General features: G+C 43.6%; 1 protein-coding gene across 2 annotated transcripts in view; it reads right to left on the reverse strand.

Moving 5' to 3' along the window:
* fggy (FGGY carbohydrate kinase domain containing) overlaps nt 1–12,398 on the reverse strand; it is a 247,266-nt gene extending 234,868 nt beyond the window's left edge. Inside the window, exon 1 of one of the 2 annotated variants that reach the window (XM_080195539.1) lies at nt 11,417–12,398. The gene's annotated coding sequence lies outside the window, so the exon portion shown is untranslated. The remainder of the gene's footprint in view (nt 1–11,416) is intronic. The other variant, XM_080195540.1, reaches the window with a different exon arrangement.
* Between the last annotated feature and the right edge of the window lie 946 nt (nt 12,399–13,344).

Here is a 13,344-nt window from a genome sequence, read left to right on the forward strand (position 1 = left end):
TTTGTTTTTTGAAAAGGAAGGTTGATTGCAGTGACTCAATCAAGTTTTCTTCTACACCACCACTCTTTTCCATAACCTCTCTACACTGAAACTTTCAGGATTGGAAATGTGTGGGAATTTTCTCCAATTTCTCATCTAAATAACATATTCCCATCTCAATTTGGACATAAATCACCATTCCCTCATGTCGTGCAGTCAATATCTGAGAAATCTCTATATAATACCATTGTGGAAGCTCCATCGCCAAAGACTGCAGTTGTTTAAGAATGTCAACCACCAAGTCCTCGGGGCAACTAAGAATGGGCAGGAAATGCAGCTTTGCCAGCATCACCTGTGTCCCATGAACAAAAATATATACAGGGCGAGAAGGTGGAATAACAGCAAATTCCGTGATGAAACAATCATGTGAAGCTGGCCTGATGAGCTAAATGGCCTTTTTTCACTCAGGATTTATTTGATGCTCTTATAAATAGCGACACTTCTCAATCAATCATTCATCACCGTCACCACAGCCTGCGTGAGGCCTTGTCTTCCTTTCTAGCATCATCTTGTTCCTCCACTGGCTTTCTTCAAGTCTCCTTCAGTCTCAAGTTACGCCTTCCAATTTTCCTTCTTCCTCTTCAGTTTTTTACCCGCAATTTCTCCTTCAATTTTGGCAGGACAAGCTTGTCAGGTCTTTGTTACTCCAATCTCTATATTTGGCTGTCCTTCTCTAACTGTACTTGGCAACACTTTTGATTCCAGACTGTTACAAATGTGTACCTATGATATTATGGATTTTTAAAGGGCAACTGTTGCAAAACACATGCTTTCTAAAAAAAATTTAAAAACCTTTGTTCAGGAAAGAATATATGGATAACTTGACACTTTCGGTGTTGGTTCCCAAACCTTATCAAATTACTTATCAAAAGAAGGACCACAAAATACATTATTTAATGAATGTTCCACATTGAGTATAAGTGAGATCCTTCTGCTTGCTGATCTTCTTTCAGAACAAAGACAGTTAACTGATGAAGGGCCTGAATGAAAAACTGCAAACGAACCCCAGCTGAAAGGATGTTTTAGTGGCCATTACCTAATTTGGAAGCATGAGTGGGAGCAGCCACTTATGGGTTTCATATATATATATAGATAATATATGTCTCCCCTTGACATTCAAAAGCATCACCATTTTTGAATATCCCTCTATCAACATCCTGAGGTTAACCAGAAGCTGAAATGGACCAGAGGCTGGGAATTCTGCAGAGAGTAATGCACCTCTGTAGCTGCCTAAAGAGAGAACCATCTTGAACATCATCAAAGAGCACCTTGAAACAGAAACTGCTTTTCAACAGAAAGAGAAGGAAAGTTTTTGGAAACACCCATGCTCAGTCTGGGTTCTGCCAGACCATTCAGTTCCTGATCTTATTGGTACAAACTTGGACAAAAGGGTTGAACGCGAGATGAGATGAGAGTGACTGCCCATGATCTCAAGACAGTATTTGACCGATTGTGGCATCGAGGGGCTCTAGCAAAACTGAAGTCAATGGGAATCAAGGGGAAAATTTGCCTCTAACTGAAGTCATACTGAGCACAAACATCAACCATTTCAGTCCAGGGTTATCTCTGCAGGAGTTCCTCAGAGTACTGTCCTAGGCTCAACTATATTCAGCAGTTTCATCCATAACTTTCTCTCCAACATAAGATCTGAAGTGGGGATGTTTTCAGCTGATCACACAATATTCAGCACCATTTGTGACTTTTCAAATGTTGAAACAGTGTGTGCCCATATGCAGCAAGATCTTAAGAATATTCAGGCTGGGACTGAAAGCCAGCAAATAATATTCGCTTCACACAAGTGTCAAGCATTGGCCATCTCCATCCCAACCTCCCTTGACATTCAATGGCATTACCATTGTTGAATCTCCCTCTATCAGCATCCTAGAGTTAACCAGAAACGGAAATGGAACAGAGGGTAGGAATTCTGCAGAGTAACACACCTCTTGACTCCCCAAAGTCTGTCCACCACTGTAAGGCACAAGTCAGCAGTGTGATCTGTGCAGCTCCAACAATACTTAAGAAGCTCAACACTATCTGGGACATAGTAATCCACTAGATTAGCATCCTATCCACCAATTTCAGTATTCACTCCCTCTATTTCCAATGCAGTGGCAGTAGTGTGTAGCATCTAAAAATGCACTGTAGCAACTCACCAAGGGTTCTTTGACAGCACCTTCCAAACCTGCCACCTCTATCACCTTAAAAGACAAAGGCAGCAGATGCTGGGTCAAAAGCAGGGGACCCCCTCCTAATAACACCTGGGTGTTCTTACAACACATGCACTGCAGTTGAATGCAGCACACCACCACCATCTCAAGGGCAATTAAAGATGGGCAACAAATGCTGGCCCACAAGTGAACAAATAAAAGAAATGAATTAATACTAGTGTATTAAATCAGGCTACTAAGTGTCATGACCTGAATACTGTAAGAGTAAAAAGAGGAGTTTGTGTCCATTGTGAGGGCCTGTTCTGCTTGTTGAGCCTACCAAAAAAGCCAAACTCCAACTCTTCAACTACATTTTGACATATTGATAGGATGCAAGACTGGGCGGAGAAGTGGCAGATGAACTTCAACCCAGATAAGTGTGTGGTGATTTATTGTGGCAGGTCAAATATGATGACAGATTATAATATTAAGGGTAAGACTCTTCGCAGTGCGGAAGGTCAGAAGGATCTTAGGGTTCAGGTTCATTGGATGCTCAAATCAGCTTCGCAGGTAGAGGCTGTGGTTAAGAAGGCGTATGGTGTACTGGCCTTCATCAATCGTGGAATTGAGTTTAGGAGTCGGGAGATAATGCTGCAGCTGTATAAGACCCTGGTCAGACCCCACTTGGAGTACTGTGCTCAGCCCTAGTCACCTCATTACAGAAAGGATGTGGAAGCCATAGAAAAGATGCAGAGGAGATTTACAAGGATGTTGCCTGGATTGGGTGGCATGCCTTATGAGGATAGGTTGAGAGAACTCGGTCTTTTCTCGTTGGAGAGACGAAGGATGAGGGGTGACCTGATAGAGATGTATAAGATGATAGGAGGTATTGATCCAGTGGATTCTCAGAGGCTTTTTCCCAGGGCTGAAACGGCTGCCACAAGAGGACACAGGTTGAGGGTGCTGGGGATTTGGCACAGAGGAGATGTCAGGGTAAGTTTTTCACTCAGAGAGTGGTGGGTGTGTGGAATCAGCTGTCGGCGGTGGTGGTGGAGGTGGATTCGATAGGGTCTTTTAAGAGACTTTTGGATAAGTATATGGAACTTAGTAAGATGGAGGGTTATAGGTATGCCTAGTAGGTAGGGACATGTTCGGCGCATATCACAGCTGTTACGCGGATTGGCCAGGCTAAGCTGCCCCTTAGTGTACCAAGACGAGTAATGCATGGAGCTACAGGGACAGGGGCCTGGGTAAGATGCTCTGTCAGAGAGTTGGTGCTGACTCGATGGACTGAATGGTCTCTTTCCACACTGTAGGAATTCTATGATAAACTGAACCTCAAGTTTCAACTACTTCATTTCAGAAGGAAGGAATTCAACAACAGGCCTGCAATGATATCTCACAGAGACTGCTCTGAAATCTCATCATTATGTATTTATTTTTCTTTATCTGCATTTTAACCTTTGTATCTGTAGTTCAGCCAACAACTTTATCACTTTTAAGTAATTTCCAATAGTAATTCTGTAATAAAATAACCTTTATCTTGTTTAAGAGTAAAGAGTGTCTGCTATTTTTTTGAATTGAATCACACAAAGTCAAAAGGCGGGGGGGGCAGTGCTACATACACAGACAAATTTTTTTTTCATTAATTCTCACAAACTGCTTTCAAGAATACCTTGTACAAGGTTACGACACTGATCCTCAACTCTTCAACTCTTTTCACTTTCTGTCCATCTATCTGATTCTGAGCATCCTCCATCATATCCACATAGCAAAAGCTGTTATCTACCTCCCATCCTCTTTTATTAGACTCCAACTCTCACATCCATAGATTGCAACACTCCATACTAGTGTCTGCATGAGATATTTTTACCGTTTCATGCTGATGGTTTTGTTCTTCCAGACGCTTCTTAAGTTAATGTTCATGCCTATTGCAATGGTTAATCTAAACTGGATTTCATTCTTGGATATAATCTTGTTATCACTGAGCCAAGGTATCTGAATTTCTTTCCTTTTGAATTTAATTTGAACTTAAATTTTAATTTGTCCACTGCCTGTATCTTCATGCTTCCGATCATGACTTTTCAATTGCCACTTAGAACCAAACCATTGATCTTTGCCTCATTTATGTTCAGTCCAAGAGATGTCTGTGTCTTTTGACTAGGCCGGTTAAAGTCTCAAGCTCTTCCTTTGTTCTGACTATAAGTGTCGTGTTATCTGTATACTTGAGATTCCAAATGCTGTGACTTTTATGATACAACTACATCTCTTTGTAACACTTTCTACATCATCCTCATTATCATCATGAGATTTCTGAGATCCAATATCAATAGCAACAGCTAATATATACACACATCCATAATAGAGCAGCATACTCTATTATGTCTGGTAACAACTTCACATTAATCTAAAGCTTTCATGGATTGATCAATGATTAACCCTAAATCCTTCTTTTTGCTGAAAGGTTCCCTTTTATTGCCCACACTTAAGCCTCAGTTTATTACTGGTGGAAAGGAGTGGGACGGGTGCCTGATAGAATCCAACATAACTAGCAAGGGAAGGGACACAAAGGCCACGTTGATCTTAACAGTAGCGTCCCATTTCAATAAAAATTGGGAGCCTTCTTCCCGATGCACTCCGAAATTAACTATGTGGCGGATGGCAATGGAAAGCTGAAGGCAAGCGACCACAGGCAGGATCTGTGGGAACATCCATGAGACTCCAAGTGCATAACCGGTTTTGGGTGGGGGGAGGGGCGCGATGTTCTTGCCACCTACTCAACAGAGTGGGTTCAAATTTTGAATGGTAGGATCCTACCTACTTACCAATGGGTAATTTTCAACAATCTTGCCAATCCACCAGTTTCCACCAGGGTTTTTCTTGAGAAAAATGTCACAAGAATCTCCTCAACATGGGAGCAGTGCAACAGACGTTGATTTTATGGTCAGTTAAATTAAGGGTTATCTTTAACTGGTGCTTCTCTCTTCAAAGAGCATTTGATATGAAAGAAATAAACACCTTCTTGGAGACTACTTTAATAACAGGAGACGAGGGAATTCTGTTTGTAGACATGTGCTTAAAAAGTTAGTAAATGTTGATCAACAATTTAAAAAAATACTGACACAGCTCCCAAAAAGTTGTTGACTCAAGAATAGTCCTAGCATGCAAAAACATGTAGTTACATGGGCTTTGTACCTTAAGCAATAAGTACACAAAATATTCATTCACTTCAGCTGACATAGAAAACATCAGTATCTGAAGCCCAAAGGAGAAATTTCAAATGTTGAAGGCATCAAATTTGAATGTTTTGACATTATAAAGTCATTTCTGTTTCAGCATTTTTATACTTTGCTATGAACAGATTTTTAATCTAAAAAGGGAAAAGTAATAATTGACTTTTGAACAGATCAGCTCACTCTAATCACTCCAGTGGAGAGGTAGTGGTGTGGTGGTATCATCATTAGACTAGTAATCCAAAACTGCAGGGCAACACACTAGGGACCCTGGTTTGAATCCCACCAAGGCAGATGGTGAAGTTTTAATATAAATTTGAATTAAAAGTCTAATGATGACCATGAAATCATTGTCGGTCATCGTAAAAACCCATCTGGTTCATTAGCGTCCTTTTTGGAAAAGAAATCTGCTGTCTTTACTTGGTCTACATGTGACTCCACATCCACAGTAAAGTGGTTGACTCTTAAATGCCCTTGAAATGAGCTCAGTTCATGGGCGATTAGGAATGGGCAATAAATGCTGGCCCAGCCAGTAATGCCCACATTCCAGGAATTATTTTTTTAAAAATCTTCACAGAGACATTTAACTCTGCCCTAACTGTACCCCATGTAATTCATTATCTGTGATGTGCATGTGCCGGCGTTGGACTGGAGTAAACACAGTAAAAAGTCTGACAACACCAGGTTTAAGTCCAACCAATTTATTTGTAATAAATTGGTTGGACTTAAACCTGGTGTTGTCAGACTTAAGAACATAAGAAATAGGAGCAGGAGTAGGCCATCTAGCCCCTCGAGCCTGCCCCGCCATTCAATAAGGTCATGGCTGATCTGTCGTGTCTCAGTTCCACATTCCCGCCCTCTCCCCATAACCCTTAATCCCCTTGCCTATCAAAAACCTATCAACCCGCGTTTTGAATATATTTAGCGAGGCAGCCTCCACCACTTCAACGGGCAGAGAATTCCAGAGATTCACCACCCTTTGAGTGAAGAAGTTCCTCCTCAACTCTGTTCTAAACCGCCCCCCCCCCCCCTTTATCTTGAGGCTGTGCCCTCTAGTCCTACTGTCCTTTCTGAGTGGGAAGAGCCTCTCCACCTCTATCCTATCCATCCATGAGTTTTTGCGACTCATGCACAAGGACCCCCAGGTTTACATCACCAAAATGCCAGATGATGACCATCTCCAATGAAAGAGAGTCCGGCCACATCTGCTTGATATTCAATGACATCACCATTGATTAGATGTCCCACCATCGACATCCTGGAAGTCAAAATTGACCAGAAACTTAACTGAGTCAGCCACATTAATACTGTGCCTTAAAATGCAAGACAGAGGTTGAGTATTCCGTGATGAATGACTTGGTACCTGAATCCCCAAAGCCTCTCTACAAGGCACATGTCAGGAGAATGATGAACTGCAGAAACTCACCACGATTTCTTCAGCAACGTCTCACAAAACTATAACCTGTGCTATCTAGAAGGGCAAGGGAAGCAAGCAAATGGGATCACCAACATCTGCAAGCACCCCGCCAAGTCTCACTCCATAATCCAGAAGCCCAAGCTAATGTTCTAGGGGCAAAGATCCAAATCTCACCACTGCACCTGATGGAATTTAAGTTCAATTAATCTGGACTTGAAAAGCTAGTCTCAGCAATAGTGACAATGAAACCATTGCCAATTATTGTTTTATTCATTCATGGGATGTGGGCATCAATGGCATGGCAGCACCTATTGTCCATCCTTAATTGCCCTTGAAAAGGTGGTATGGTGGTCATGCGCTGCCTCCTTGAACCACTGCCGTCCATATATTGTAGAAGCATCTACTGTGCTGATTTGAAGGAAGTTCCAGGATTTCTGATTGTTGTAAGATCCATGTCCTGTAGAGAAAGGAAACCTGCAGTTCTTATCTAGTATATCCTATGTGTGACTCCAGATCCACAGCAATGTGGTTGACTCTTAACTGCCCACTGAAATGGGCTAGCAAGCTATTCCATTGAAGTTTAATTAGGGATGGACAACAATGCTGGCTTTGGCAATGATGTCCACATCCCGTAAAATAATAAACAAGAAATATATTTTATCATTCCTTCATCATTGCTGGGTCAAAATTCTGAAACTGCTTCCCCTTACCCACCCCACAGCCTCCCTTACCTGTGGGTGTACTTATACCACCTGGACTGCAGTGCTTCAAGAAAGCAGTTCACCACCAACTTGTCAAGGGCGAGTATGGATGACCTTGCCAGTGCTGAAGACATATCATGAATGGATAAAAATATTGCTCCATATCTTTGTCCTTTAAACTCTGTAGCCTCTTCTAGCCTGACCACCCTCCAAAATCCCTGCCCTCCTCTAATTCTGGTCTCTTACGCATTCCCAGCTCTCTCTGCTCCACCACAGACTCTGACGTCTTTCAGCTGCCCTGACACAAGAATTCCCCCCAAAACCTCCCAGCCTCTACATTTCACTCCTTAAAATCCACATTTTTGACCAAGCTTTTCATCACCTGTCCTAGTATGTGGCTTGGTGTCAAATCTGATTTGAAGCACTCGAGATGGATCTGTATATTAAAGGTGTTATAAAAATACATGTTGTTATTTTGGATGTTTCCAATGTTAAAAGAACTACATGAAGGCTAATTGTTAGTCCCATCCACTTCTATGTTTTCATTCTTTCACACATGTGGGCATTGCTGACAGGGTTAATATTACCTTTGAGGTGGTAGTGAGCCACCTTCTTTAACTGCTGCAATCCATGTGTTATAGGAAGACTCAGTGCTGTTAGGAACGTAGTTCCACAATTTTGACTCAGCAAGAGAGGACAATATAGTTCCATATCAGGATATGCTGTAGGAACAGAGCTTTCTGGTTGTGATGTTCCCATGCATCTTCTGCCCTTGTCCTTCTAGATGGCAGCAATTGTGGATTTTGCAGGTGCAGTCTAAGGTGCCTTGGTGAGTTGCTGCAGTGTGTCTTGTTAGAAGTACACACTGCTGTCACTTTGCTTCAGTGGTGGAGGTAGTGAATGCTTAAGTTGGTGGATGAGATGCAGGTTATGTTGTTCTGGATGTCAAATTTCTTCAGTGTTGTTGGAGCCACATCCAGACAAGTTGAAACTATTTCATCCTACTCTTGACTTATACCTTATAGATGGAGGACAGGCTTTGGAAAGTCAGGGGGTCAGTTACACGCCACAACAAGTTGAAACTATTTCATCCTACTCTTGACTTACTCCTTATAGATGGAGGGCAGGCTTTGGGAAGTCAGGGGATGAGTTACACACCACAACATTCCAAGCCTGACATGCTCTTGTAGCCACAATATTTATATACCTAGTCCAGCTCAGTTTCCAATCAGTGAGGACCTCCAGGATGTTGAGGGAGAGAGAGAGATGTAGCAATGACAATGCCACTAAATTTCAGGGAGAAGCAAATATGGAGAAATCTGGAAATACTCACATTTGGTGGCATCTATAAAGAAAAATATTCTATCTTGTTAGAGGTGGATCTTGTCTGGCACTTGTGACACAAGTTATGTGTCACTTATCCACCAAGCATCAATGTTATCCTGGTCTTTTTGCAAATGCATCCAAACTGCTTCAATAACTGAGGAGTTGCTGAACATTGTGTAGCCATCAGCAACCTTCCCACTTCTGTCTCTACGAGGAAGGAAAGTCATTGAGGAAGCTGAAGGTGGCTGGGCCTAGGACACAAACCTGAGGAATTCCAGCAACGATGAATGGCCTCCAACAACCACAAACATCTACCAGTGTGCTAGCTATGAGTGCAACCCATGGAATGTTTTCCCCAATTTCCACTGACTTCAATTTTGCTAGGCCTCCTTGATGTCACTTGGTCAAATACTGCCTCAATGTCCAGGTCAGTTAATCTCAGCTCACTTTGAATTCAGCTTTTTTGTCCATATTTAGACCAAGGCTATAAAAGAGCTCTTCTGTAGAAGGGTCATTTAGACCCAAAGTGCTAACTCCACAGATGTGGCCAGGCCTGCTCCAGCATTTTCTGCTTTTATTTCAAGCGCTGCCAGAACCCAAACTGAGCAGTGACAAGGTGATTTGATGTGAGAATGCCACTTGACAATGGACAGGACATAACTGGGTAGTTTCCCACATTGTCAGGTTTTGTCTATTCTATTTGTTCCAACCCTCTGCCACATTGCCTCCTCTCATTCTGTTTCTACCTACCCTAGCAGCTAATATACCAGACTAGGTCATTCTCCCACTCCACTGCTAGCATTAATGTGTGGATTGCAACTCACTTGGGGCAGGAACTCCTGATCTTGAAAACTGCCACTTCCACTACTGAGGTCCCAGTTACCTGAACCTTTTGCAACAACATTGGGAGTGTGCAGTGAATGACTCTGTCTGGGATATCATAAAATACTTAAAATTCTCAGCAGGTTAGGCAGTATCAATGGATTTGTGGACTCTCCACATATGCTGCCAGAGCTGTTGAATATTTCCGGCAGGTCCAGTTTATATTTCATACGTTCAGCGCCCACAGTGCTGTTCCTGGAACAGATTAGCAGTCAGGCTGACAAGAGTGGGTACTGAGACTGATTCATATCAGACACTATGACCACACGCACTAGCCTCCAAACCCCAACCCCGGCATGCCCAGCTGACTGATCACTGATGGGTTTACATAAAGTACGCAAAACACAAACGTAAGTGGTAAATTAAACAAGAGCTGCAATTAATGGCATTTCTGGTGATGGTGGTGCTGCTGGATATTCTGTTCCATATTAGATAGTGAGTGGGAACCTCTGGAGTGACAGTGCAGCTGGATTTGTTATTCTGTACTGGCGAGTGAGTGGGAGACAGTGGACAGACTCTGCAATGACTGTTGCAAGATTATTTATTGTGTATTTGGCAGGGACAGTGCTGCTGGATTAATTATTCTGCATTTCGCAGTGAGTGACGGACTCTGCAATGTCTGTGCTGCTGGATTAGTTAACTGTTGGGCAGTGAGTGGCAGATTCTGCAGTGTCAGTGCTGCTGGATTAGTTACTGTTGGGCAGTCAGTGGCACACTCTGCAGTGTCTGTGCTGCTGGATTAGTTATTGTTGGGCAGTGAGTGGCAGACTCTGCAGTGTCTGTGCTGCTGGATTAGCTATTGATGGGCAGTGAGTGTCAGACCCTGCAGTGTCTGTGCTGCTGGATTAGTTATTGTTGAATATTGAGTGACATACTCTGCAGTGTCTGTGCTGCTGGATTAGTTACTGTTGGGCAGTGAGTGTCAGACCCTGCAGTGTCTGTGCTGCTGGATTAGTTATTGTTGGGCAGTGAGTGGTAGACACTGCAGTGTCTGTGCTGCTGGATTAGTTATTGTTGGGCAGTGAGTGGTAGACACTGCAGTGTCTGTGCTGCTGGATTAGTTATTGTTGGGCAGTGAGTGGTAGACACTGCAGTGTCTGTGCTGCTGGATTAGTTACTGTTGGGCAGAGTGGCAGACTCTGCAGTGTCTGTGCTGCTGGATTAGTTACTGTTGGGCAGTGAGTGGCAGACTCTGCAGTGTCTGTGCTGCTGGATAAATTACTGTTGGGCAGTGAGTGGTAGACACTGTAGTGTCTGTGCTGCTGGATTAGTTACTGTTGGGCAGTGAGTGGTAGACACTGTAGTGTTTGTGCTGCTGGATTAGTTACTGTTGGGCAGTGAGTGGCAGACTCTGCAGTGTCTGTGCTGCTGGATTAGTTACTGTTGGGCAGTGAGTGGTAGACTCTGCACTGTGTGCTGCTGGAGGTGGCCTTAATTTGGACTCCTGTCCCAGGATGCACGGTGGCTCCGAGCCGTCGCCATGGATACGGAGAAAAATGGCGGTTGCGGGCAGCCCAGGGGTCGGGTGGACGATAGTTAAACCCGGGGATAAATGGCGCAGCCAGTTCTACGAATACAGCCAGCTGATCAGTGCGATGCCAGAGGGAACAGGCAGTGTTTAGTATCAGGAAGAGTTTGAACCGATATGACGGTGTAATGACTGTCACATACCCGCTGGCCGTGCTCTTCGTCTGCTGACTCTGACACCAGCCCAGCCTGCTGCAGCTACGGAAAGCGGATAGAGCCAAGTGGACTGTGTTCTGGAATCATCCCACTGTAACTTGTCCACCAGCCTAACAGCAAGGCTGTGGGTATGAACCATCAAGGGCGCCTTTTTAACATCTCTAATTTCTCTTTCCAGCCCCAGAATGTGGCCTAATTTGATTTGATTTATTATTGTCACATGTATTGGGATATAGTGAAAAGTATTGTTTTATGCTGGCTATACGGACAAAACATACAGTACATAGAGTACACAGGGGGAAAAGGAAATGATAAGGTGCAGAATGTACTGCTACAGTCACGGTGTAGAAAAAGATCAGCTTAATGTATGGTAGATTCATTCAGAAGTTGGATGGCAGCAGGGAAGAAGCTTTTCTTAAGTCAGTTGGCACATATTCTCAGAATTTTCTATCTTTTTCCCAACAGAAGAAGGTGGAAGAGAGTATGTTTAATTTTAGGGTCATTGTGTCATAGAGGTTTATAGCATGGAAACAGGCCCTTCAGCCCAACTTGTCTGTGCGCCTTTTTTTTAAACCCCTCAACTCGTCCCAATTGCCTGCATTTGGCCCATTTCCCTCTACACCTATCTTACTCACGTAACAGTCTAAATGCTTTTTAAAAGACAAAATTGTACCTGCCTGTACTACTACCTCTGGCAGCTTGTTCCAGACACTCATCACTCTCTGTGAAAAAAGTCCCCTCCCTGAACCCTTTTGTACCTCTCCCCACTCACTCTGTCCTTCATTTTAGAATCCCCTACCTTTGGGAAAAGATATTGACTATCTAGCTGATCTATACGCCTTATTATTTTGTAGACCTCTGTAAGGTCACCCCTCAGCCTCTTACATTCCAGAGAAAAAAAGACCCAGTTACGGCAAATTGTGCGGAGGGTGTGGAGAGTCTGCAGAAGGATCTAGATAGGCTGGGCGAATGGGCCAAGAACTGGCAAATGGAAAATGTTGGCAAGTGCGAGGTGGTCCACTTTGGTAGGAATAATGGTGGAAAGGACTATTACTTACATGGCGAAAAACTGCAGCAGGCGACGGTGCAGAGGGACCTCGGGGTCCTTGTGCGTGAGTCGCAAAAACCCAGCCTGCAGGTACAGCAGGTGGTCAGGAAGGCTAATGGGATGCTGGCCTTCATAGCGAGGGGGATTGAATATAAAAGTAGGGAGGTCTTGCTGCGACTGTATAGGGCATTGGTGAGGCCGCAGCTGGAGTACTGTGTACAGTTTTGGTCGCCGCACTTACGCAAGGATATTTTGGCCTTGGAGGGAGTGCAGAGGAGGTTTACTAGGCTGATACTGGAGTTGAAGGGGTTGAGCTATGAGGAGAGGCTGAATAAACTAGGCTTGTACTCGTTAGAGTTTAGAAGAATGAGGGGAGATCTCATTGAGACGTATAAGATGATGAATGGGATGGATAGGATAGAGGTGGAGAGACTCTTCCCGCTCAGAAAGGACAGTAGGACTAGGGGGCACAGCCTCAAGATAAAGGGGGGAGCGGTTTAGAACGGAGTTGAGGAGGAACTTGTTCACTCAAAGGGTGGTGAATCTCTGGAATTCTCTGCCCGTGGAGATGGTGGAGGCTGCCTCGCTAAATATTTTTAAACGCGGGTTGATGGGTTTTTGATAAGAGAGGGGATTAAGGGTTATGGGGAGAGAGCAGGAATGTGGAACTGAGCCACGACAGATCAGCCATGATCTTATTGAATGGCGGGGCAGGCTCGAAGGGCTAGATGGCCTACTGCTCCTATTTCTTATGTTCTTATCCAATCTCTCCTTATAACTTGAATCTTCAAGTCCCAGTAGCATCCTAGTAAATCTTTTCTGCACTCTTTCTAGTTTAATAATATCCTTTCTATAATAGGGTGACCAG

This window comes from Carcharhinus amblyrhynchos, chromosome 9 (genome assembly GCF_965287045.1).
Source record: "Carcharhinus amblyrhynchos chromosome 9, sCarAmb.v2.hapA, whole genome shotgun sequence".
NCBI classification, from domain to species: Eukaryota; Metazoa; Chordata; class Chondrichthyes; order Carcharhiniformes; family Carcharhinidae; genus Carcharhinus; species Carcharhinus amblyrhynchos.